This window comes from Macaca mulatta, chromosome 1 (genome assembly GCF_049350105.2).
Source record: "Macaca mulatta isolate MMU2019108-1 chromosome 1, T2T-MMU8v2.0, whole genome shotgun sequence".
Classification (NCBI taxonomy): Eukaryota; Metazoa; Chordata; class Mammalia; order Primates; family Cercopithecidae; genus Macaca; species Macaca mulatta.
In genome coordinates, this window is record NC_133406.1 from 147,814,763 (window position 1) to 147,825,178 (window position 10,416).

Sequence of the window (10,416 nt, forward strand, 5' to 3'; positions counted from 1 at the left end):
TTCCAACACTTGGGGAAGATGACATGGGAGGACCCTTTGAGGCCAGGAGTTGGAGACCTGCCTGGGCAAGATGGGAAGCCTCAGTCTCTTTAAAAAAAAAAAAGTGTATATATTATACACACACACACATATATATATACACACACACCGCTATTAAAGATGCATCACAAATTTGACTATTTCCAGTAGTCAGTGAAAAAAGTAGTATCTGAACCACAATGAGGTACCATTTCACACACCTATTAGGATGGCTATTTAAAAAATGAAAAGATGCCCTGTGAAAATCAGGGAGCTAAAAAAAAAAAAAAAAAAAAAAACCCATTGGCAAAGATGATGTGGAAAAACGAACCCTCGTGCATTGCTGCTGGGAGTGGAAAATGGTGTAGCCTTTGTGAGAAACAGTTTGGTGGTCTTTAAAAATGTTAATTGTAGAATTACCATGTAACCCAGCAATTCCACTTCTAGACATATACTCAAAGCAGTAACTCAGATACTTGCACACCAGTGTTCACAGCAGCATTAGTCATGATAGCCAAAATGTGGGAACAACTCATATGACCATCAACAGGTGAATGGGTAAGTAAAATGTGGTATATCCTACATATACAATGGAATACTATTCAGCCATAAAAAGTAAAATTTTACTAATGCTACAAAATAGATGAACCTTGAAAGCATGCTAAGTGAAATAAGCCAGAGACACATAGCATGATTCCACTTATATGAGATATCTAGAACAGGCAAATTCATAGAGACAGAAATAGAGTAGACATTACCCAGCAATGGAGGTGAGGGAAGAGAGTTAATGGCTTAATGGATACAGAACTTTTGTTTGGAATGCTGGAAAAGTTCTGGAGATGGATAGTGGTTATGGCTGCACGACACTGATTGCATTTAATGCCACGGAGTTGTACATTTAAAAATGGTTAAAATTATTTTTTAAAATATACTAGGCATGTTAAGAATTTAGCATCAGCCAGGCATGGTGGCTCATGCCTGTAATCCCAACACTTTGGGAGGCCAAGACAGAAGGATCACTTGAGCCCAGGAGTTCAAGACCAGCCTGAGCAACATAGCAAGATCCCATCTCAAAAGAAACAAAGAACTTAAAGTCAACTTATTTACTAAAGATACTCAAATAAAGATATTTAGAAGGAAAAAAAAGTAAAACCTGCAGTTATAAAATTTGCAGCGCCCACGAAGTAAGAAAATATTTAGGTGTAAAATTCTAGCACTACAGCACTAGACTGGGACTCAAGCTTTGTATTGATTAATCCTGGACAAATAACAGAACATCATGACCTCCTTGCTGATCCATGGACACACCAGACTCCCATCAGGACCCTGCCCTTCCTAGGATGCTCAGCTAAATACTACAAGGCAGATCCCCACCTCCACCAGGTCTCTGCTCAGACTGCACAGGAGGTCTTTTCTGATCCTTCCGTTGAAAAAGGCTCTTCCTAGCTTTGCTTTTCTCCATAGCACTGATTACAGTCTGACATCCTACCCGTTTTACATATTCGTTGGTTTATGGTTTATCTCCTCACACTGGAATGCAAGCTTTATGAGTGCAGAGATTTTTATCTGTATCCCAGCAGTGCCTTGGCTCTCAATAAATATTTGTTGAATGAATGCATGAATAACTGAAGAAGTCATTTTACTTCAATGTCTTCGTTATTTTAACGAGATAAGCAACATCTGTGAAATACAAATGTCAGTAGAAAGTCCAGGATTCCAATACAGCCAGCCTAGCTCAGGAGTCCTCTAATTACACAATATTGCTTTGGCACAGGCACCCATCAGTCACTGTTGAGGAAGCAAAGAAGAACCAGACCAACTCCTACCCTCATGCATGGGGCAAGAGATACAGGAATACAGATGCACTGCCATGGGAATTCAGAGGTTACATCCAACTTGGGGGAGGGACTTCTTTTGCATCCCTGCCCATTCCCCACCCTGTGTACAGGATGGTGCCCGTGACCCTGCCACAACCCTTATGTACCACGTCCCATTCTCTCCTACCCTATGACCTGCTCAGAGGTGACCTGCTGATGTCACCTAACTGGGTCTATAGCTGCATCTCTCCTGCACTCCAGAGTTTACCAAGAATGTCTGAAAATGGGGCATCTTAAACCAGGCCCAGAGAACGTTTTTAAATCCTCCTGAACTGACTGTCAGTTCGCTACTGTGTCCACGGTGAGATCAGAAGGCTGCTGTGTCCTCACTCCCCTGTTACCTACGATTGGCCACTTTTTCAGAGACCGCATAGCGTCTTCTCTGAGGCTGTCCTCCGTTACAGGAGAAAGCAGAGTCAGGTGGAAAGAAACTGGTTGGCTTTAAAGATGTTGTTTCTCTGATTTTTTTTTTTAAAGGAAATGCATACTGTACACATGAGAGACTCCAAGGCTGAGATGGTGTGGCAGTTGAGATGCACCTGGGAGCTCCTAACTGTTCCCTGCCTCTGCCTCAGAGGGCGGGACGGCAGCCACTGCACACCACCCCCTCCACAGCAAACCAGTCAAATCTTGTCTCTTCTCCCCACCGAGGGGCTCTTCCCCTCCAGCAGAAGCTTTCCTAGTCTCTGGTGTCACCTATGCCCTTCCCGCCCCAGGACAGGAAAAGATGCACCCCCTTGGTACTTGCTGTACTTCTACATTCAAGGCACAATTTTGTGTCTCAGCCTAACCTCAACCAGGATGACTTCTTCGTGGGTAGAAGAGATGACATCTTATTCATCAGCCTGCTTTGTCACTTTTGTATGTCTCAAGGTCCAGCATCTGTCCTTGTGCCTGTCACTGGAGTGCAGAATTAGACTTACCATGCTCCATTTACAAAGAGAGAGTTTTAAAACATTTAGCACATGAATGAATGTTTGTCTCTGCAGCCTCCTTACCACCAAATAGACTTAAGATCAAGCTTCAGCTTCCCAGGAGTCTGTGAGCCATTTCCCTCTCCCAGCTCCCTCGGCGCGGCTGAACTAGTGCCAGAACTACAAAAGCAAACAGCCAGGTGAAGTGGTAGAAAACCAAAGCATGGGAGTCATGACGTTAAGCACAAATTTTTAAAGAACAATTTCATGCATTTCCACCCATTAACTCTTAGTCCACTCAGAGGCTGAAGGCAGGTCCAGCTCTGCCCTTTTCTGGCAAGCTGCCTTCTAGTTGTTCTGTGGAGGGATGTTCCTGGTGGGCAGCTCCCCAGGCCAGTGCTGGGATTTGAGTAATCACAGGCCCAAGTAGGATGTGTGGGAAGGTGTGCTGTTTGGTCTGGCTCACAGCCGCTGACACTCTGCAGCTATTTTAAACGGATCCCACAACCTTTCATTTGCTTCACTAATTTCTCTAAAATAGAATTGTTTATTTGTGGGTGAAAATTGGAGAAGTTTCTTGTTCATCACCAAACTGCTCTTTGGTGAGACTGGAGACAATGCATGTACTGGAGCCTGAAGGGCTTGGCACATAGTAAGTGTTCAATCAACAGTAGCTGCTGTTGTTAGCTGAGTTCCCTGAGAAAGAGAGATTGTACATGGCATCTCTGAATTCCCCAGAACCAGTACAGGCTGCTCGGTAAATCGTTATTGATGAGAGTGTTCCTTCTGACTTGACTTCTCACCTGCATCCTCTGTCCACATGGTATCTCCACATGTTTGCCATGTGTGGCACATTGGAGGTATTGTTTGAGGTGATTGCACAACAGTCTCTACTTCCTGATTGCTAGTCGTGGTAATGATAATAGTAGTTATTATTATACGGTAATATCCTGCATTAGTCAGGATAGGCTGGATTTTGCTGTGTTAACAAATACTCTAAAATCTCAGTAGTTTACATCAGTTCTCACTCATACTGTGTGTCCATCAAATGCTGGCTGTGGCTCTGCTCTATGCTGTTTTTACTCTAGGACCCAGGCTGATGATGCTACTCCTATTTTGAACATTGCTGAGTGTTATGGTAGAGGGCAAAGGGATACAGTGAACCACATGCTAGCTCCCAAAGCTTCTCCCTGGATGTAATATACATAATTTCGAGGCACATTTCTTTCTTTTTTTTTTTTTTTTTTTTTTTTTTTACCTGGAGTCTCACTCTGTCTCCCAGGCTGGAGTGCAGTAGCACGATCTCGGCTCATTGCAACCTCTGCCTCCTGGGTTCAAACGATTTTCATGCCTCGGCCTCTCGAGTAGCTGAGACTGTAGGAGTACATCACCATGCCCGGCTAATTTGTGTGTGTGTGTGTGTGTGTGTGTGTGTGTGTGTGTGTGTGTGTATTTTTAGTATATTTAGTATATTTTAGACGGGGTTTAATTATGTTGGCCAGGCTGGTCTCAAACTCCTGACCTTGTGATCCACCCGTCTCGGCCTCCCAAGGTGCTGGAATTACAGGTGTGAGCCACTGTGCACAGCCAGAGGCACATTTCGTTGGCTAAGGTAAGTCACATGCTAAGACATCCCAGGGAGAGGGCAGTGAATATTTGGAAACATAGTACTTACTCTGTGCCAACAAGTACTCTGAGTACATTTTAGAAACAATGGCTTTATTGTGATATAATTCACACACTATAAGATTCAACCTTTTAAAGTGTACAATTGCATAATACAGCACAGAGTTGTACAACCATCACCACTATCTAATTTCAGAATATTTTCATCATGAAAAAAGAAACCTAATACTCATTAGCAACTACCTACCATTTCCTCTTCCCAGCCCCTGGCAACCATTATTCTACTTACTGTTTCTATGAATTTGCCTATTCTGGACATTTCATATAAATGAATAATAGAATGTGGCTTTCTGTGTGTGCTTCACTTAGCATAATGTTTTTGAGGCTCATCCATTTTGTAGCATCTCTTAGTGCTTCATTATTTTTTTCTTTTTATTTGCTGAATAATGTTCCATCATATGGGTATACCTCATTTTGTTAATCTATTCATCAGTTAATGAAGATTTAGTCTGTTGTCATTTCTTTCCTGTGATGAACGATGCTGCAATGAACATTTATGTACATGTTTTCGTGTGGACATAGGTTTTCAATTCTGCTGGGCATATACCTAGGAGTAGAATTGCTGGGTCATATAATAATTCCATGTTTAACATTTTGAGGAATTTGCCAAACTGTTTTGAGTGTCTGGAGTATTTTATCATCCCACCAGCAATATATGATAAGGGTTCCAATTTCTCCACATTTTCATCATCACTTAATATTTTTTCTTTGTTTTGTTTTTTTAATATCATTTAATTTTATTTTAAATTGAAAAACAACTATTATATATGTTTATAAGGTACAATGTGATGTTTTGATATATGTTTGCAATGTAGAATGATTAAATCAGGCTAAACACTTTATGTCTTTTTTTATTTTAACCAACCTAGTGGGTGTGAAGTGGAATCTCATTGTGGTTTTGATCTACATTTTCCTAATGACTAATAGTGTTGAGCATCTTTTCATATACTTATTGACCCTTCATATATATACTCTGGAAAATGTCTACTTAAATCCTTTGCCCATTTAAAAAATTGGGTTATTTGCTTTTTATTGCTCAATTGTAAGAGTTATTTATATATTCTGCATACAAATCCTTTATTAGATATATTATTTGCAAATTTTGCAAATATTTTCTATTCCATGAGTTGTCTTTTTACTTTCTTGATGGTGTGCTTTGAAACACAAAGTTTTAATTTTGATGAAGTCTATTTTATCTATTTTTCCTTTGGTTGCTTGTGCTTTTGATGTCATATCTAAGAAACCGTTGCCTAATTCACGGTCACCAAGATTCACTCCTATGTTTCCTCTAGGACTTTTATAGTTTTAGCTCTTACATTTAGGTTGATGAATCATTTTGCATACGGTAAGAGGTAGGAATCAAGTGCTTTTTAAAATAAATTTTTTGTGTTGGAATAGTTCTAGATTTACAGAAAAGTTGCAAAGATAGTAGAGAGTTTCCATATACCCTTCTCTCAACTTCCTCTAACGTCTAATATAATCATGGTACATTTGTTAAAACTAAGAAATTAAGAATTGTACAATAGTATAAACCACAGACTTTATTCAATTCTACCAGTTTCTCTACTAATGTTTAGGCTGAAAACTTATATTCATTACAAATGGAAATTTATGATATTAAATATAATTGGGGAAATTTTCCTCTCTAATCGGATAACTTCATAGATTGTAGTTACAGCACATGTTATTGCTATCATGCTTCTTACCATCCTTAGAATGAATATTATGAATTACAGAGAGTTATCCTTTCTCTGGTTTAACTAAGAGCATCCCTATCCTAGGGCCAGCATACCTGGAGATTAGAGTGGTCAGGGCACTGAGAAGAGTGAAATGGCTGAGAGCTTTCAGATACCTGGTGATTTATCATTAGCTGAATTTTAAATAAACTGCTTTGGATATAGAAAACTCATTGCCAGTTTTCACTGCAGATGAGGCCATCATCTTCCTAGTAAATGATTTGTCAAGGACTGCTGGGTAGCCATGAAAGCTTAGTAGGATTAATGATGAAAAACCCTAAGTGAAATAAGTCAAGTACAGAAAGACAAATACCACACAATCTCACTTATATGTGGAATATATAAAAGCTGAACTCATAAGAGCAGAGAGTAGAATGGTGGTTACCAGGAGGTTGGGGGAGGGGGTGGGGTGGGATGCTGGTCAAAGGATACAAAATTTCAATAAGACAGGAGGAGTAAGCTAAAAAGATATGTTGTACAACATGGTGACAATTAACTATTGTCTACTAAGTATTAACTATTGTTAATAACATTCTGTATTTGAAAATTGCTAAGAGAATAGATTTTAAATTTTCTCACTACAAAATAGTAAGTATGTGAGGTCATGCACATGTTGATTGGCTTGATTTAGCCTTTCCACAATGTATATATATTTCAAAATATCATGTTGTACATCATAAATATATACCATCTTTATTTACCAATTTAAATTAATGAATGAATTAAACCAAAATCTGGAATGGCTACTCGACCCATATAAAATTAAAGATTTTCTATAATTTTCCTTTTGCTCAAAAGCCGTTGCTAGGAACAGTTCTCTTCCTTCCTTCCCATCCTTCCTTCCTTCCTTCCTTCCTTCCTTCCTTCCTTCCTTCTTTTTCTTTTATTTCTTTCTTTTTTTGAGACAGGGTCTCACTCTGTCACCCAGGCTGGAGTGCAGTGGCATGGCAGCCTCAACTTCCTGGGCTCAACTGATCCTCCCACCTCAGCCTCCAAGTAGCTGGGACTGCAGGTGTGCAACACTACACCTGGCTAATTTTTTCTTTTTTTCTTTTTTTCTTTTTTACTTTTTGTAAACATGGGGCCTTACTATATTGTCAGGCTGGTCTCAAACTCCTGGGCCCAAGTAATCCACCTGTCTTCGCCTCCCAAAGTGCTGGGATTACAGGCATCAGCTACTGCACCTGGCTCCTTATTCTTTTTTTCTTTTAATTTAATTTTATTTTAAGTTCCAGTATACATGTGCACAACATACAGGCTTGTTACATAGGTAAACGTGTGCCATGGTGGTTTGCTGCACCAACCAACCCATCACCTAGGTATCAAGCCTCACATACATTAGCTATTTATCCTGATGCTCTCCCTCCCCCCACTCCCACCTACACGCCCCAGTGTGTGTTCTTCCCCTCCCTGTGTTCTCATTGTTCAGCTCTCATTTATAAGTGAGAACACGTGATGTTTGGTTTTCTGTTCCTGTGTCAGTTTGCTGAAGATAATGGCTTCCAGCTCCATCCATGTCCTTGCAAAGGACATGATCTCATTCCTTTTTATGGCTGCATAGTATTCCATAGCATATATATACCATATTTTCTTTATTCAGTCTATCATTAATGTACATTTGGGTTGACTCCATGTCTTTGCTATTATGAATAGTGCTGCGTGAACATACTTGTGCGTGTATCTTTATAATAGAATGATTCATATTCCTTTGGGTATATACCCAGTAATAGGATTGCTGGGTCAAATGGTATTTCTGGTTCTAGGTCTTTGAGGAATCGCCACACCGTCTTCCACAATGGTTGAACTAATTTACATTCCCACCAATGTAAAAGCGTTCCAATTTCTCCACAGCCTCTCCAGCATCTGTTGTTTCTTGACTTTTTAATAATCACCATTCTGACTGGCATGAGGTGGTATCATTGTGGTTTTGATTTGTATTTCTATAATGATCAGTGATGATGAGCTTTTTTTCATGTTTGTTGGCCACATGTATGTATTCTTTCGAGAAGTGTCTGTTTATGTCCTTTGCCCACTTTTTAATGGAGTTGTTTGCTTTTTTCTTGTAAATTTGTTTAAGTTCCTTATAGATTCTGGATATTAGATATTTGTCAGATGAATAGATTGCAAAAATTTTCTCCCATTCTATAGGTTGTCTGTTCACTCTGGTGATAGTTTCTTTTGTTGTGCAGAAGCTCTTTATTTTAATTAGACTCCTTATTCTTTGTAGAGACATTCTGAAATATTTTCAGGAAGAAATGATATGATATTGGAATTTACTTCAATGTAGTCTGGTGGAGGAGGGAAGCAGTGCAGGGGACAAAAATGAAACAAGATTAGCCATGGATTTACTTCTGAAGCTGAGTGATAGGTACTTTGGGTGTGTTTTTCTATTCTCTTAGGTAGAGTTTGATTTTTAAAAATATGTTTGAAAACCTAGATGATGGGTTGATAGGTGCAGCAAATCACCATGGCACATGTATACCTATGTAAAAAACCTGCACGTTCAGCACACGTATCCCAGAACTTAAAGTAAAATAAAATTTAAAAAAAAGATGTTCAATATTTTCCATGCAAATAAGCAATAAACAATAAAACATCCTTTGCTGTGAACTTGTGGGAGGACCTGAGGATTTGGCAATGTGAACAATCTCCAAGGAAAGATGAAGGACTGGCATCCCAGATGTAAGTTGGCTCATGGGAAGCCCACTCTACCTAACTCTACAAACCATAGTCAATGGCCCAGATTTTTGGAGCACCCAAGCCAGTCTTTAACCAGAGCTCAGTAATGGTCTCCCACTTTAAGCAACTGATTTAAAATGCAAATTCAGTAAAGCACTTGAGGTGCTGGACATATTCTAGATCTTGACTTGGGTATTGTGATGGTTAATACTGAGTGTCAACTTGATTAGATTGAAGGATACAAAGTATTGATCCTGGGTGTGTCTGTGAGGGTGTTGCCAATGGAGATTAACATTTGAGTCAGTGGGCTGGGAATGGCAGACCCACCCTTAATCTGTGGGCACCATCTAATCAATTGCCAGCACATAAAACCGGCAGAAAAATGTGAAAAAACTAGACTGGCTTAACCTCCCAGCCTACATCTTTCTCCTGTGCTGGATGCTTCCTGCTTTTGAACATCGGACTCCAGGCTCTTAGCTTTGGGACTCGGACTGTCTTCTTGTTCCTCAGCTTGCAGACGGCCTATTGTGGGACCTTGTAATCGTGTGAGTTAACACTACTTAATAAATTTCCCTTTATATATATACGTGTGTGTGCATGTGTGTGTGTGTGTGTATCCTATTAGTTCTGTCCCTCTAGAGACCCCTGACTAATACAGATTTTGGTACCAGGAGTGGTTCTAGAGGAACAGAATATTAAGGATGGAGTTCTTTTGTTGGTTTTGGGTTTCTGGGGTTGGCTGCTTAATATGATTAGACCCAAAAATGCTAAGGGCTCTAATTCTAATAGTATGGAGAACACTGATAGTCCTTGGCATGAACTGTTTAGAGAGTTATGCAAAATAAATGCATTTGACACTCCTGATTCACCATTTGTTCCAGGCAAGGAGTTTAGTGACTGTCTACATAATACCTTTGACTGTATGTGGAGAACCAAAGAACGTGGTTGGGTGCAGTGGCTCATGCCTGTAATTCCAGCACTTTGGGAGGCCAAGCCAGGTGGATCACTTGAGGTCAAGAGTTCAAGACCAGCTTGGCCAACATGGTGAAACCCCGTCTCTACTAAAAATACAAAAAAAATTAGCCAGGTGTGGTGGCAGGCACCTGTAGTCCCAGCTACTCTGGAGGCTGAGGCACGAGAATTGCTTGAAACTTGGAGGTGGAGGTTGCAGTGAGCTGAGATTGTACCATGGCACTCCAGCCTGGGCGACAAGAGCGAAACTCCATCTCAAAAAAATAAAAAATTAAAAAAAAAAATCGGGTGTGGTGGCATATGCCTGTAATCCCAGCTACTCAGGAGGCTGAGGCAAGAGAATTGCTGGAACCTAGGAGGCAGACGTTGCAGTGAGCCGAGATTGTGCCACTGCATTCCAGCCTGGGCAACAGAGCAAGATTCCGTCTCAAAAAAAAAAAAAAAAAAAAAAAAAAAAGAACAAACCTGAACAATAGAAAAGTTTTCCTAGATGAGCAAGACAACTCATTTCTAGTGTAGAAAACAGAAAGGCAT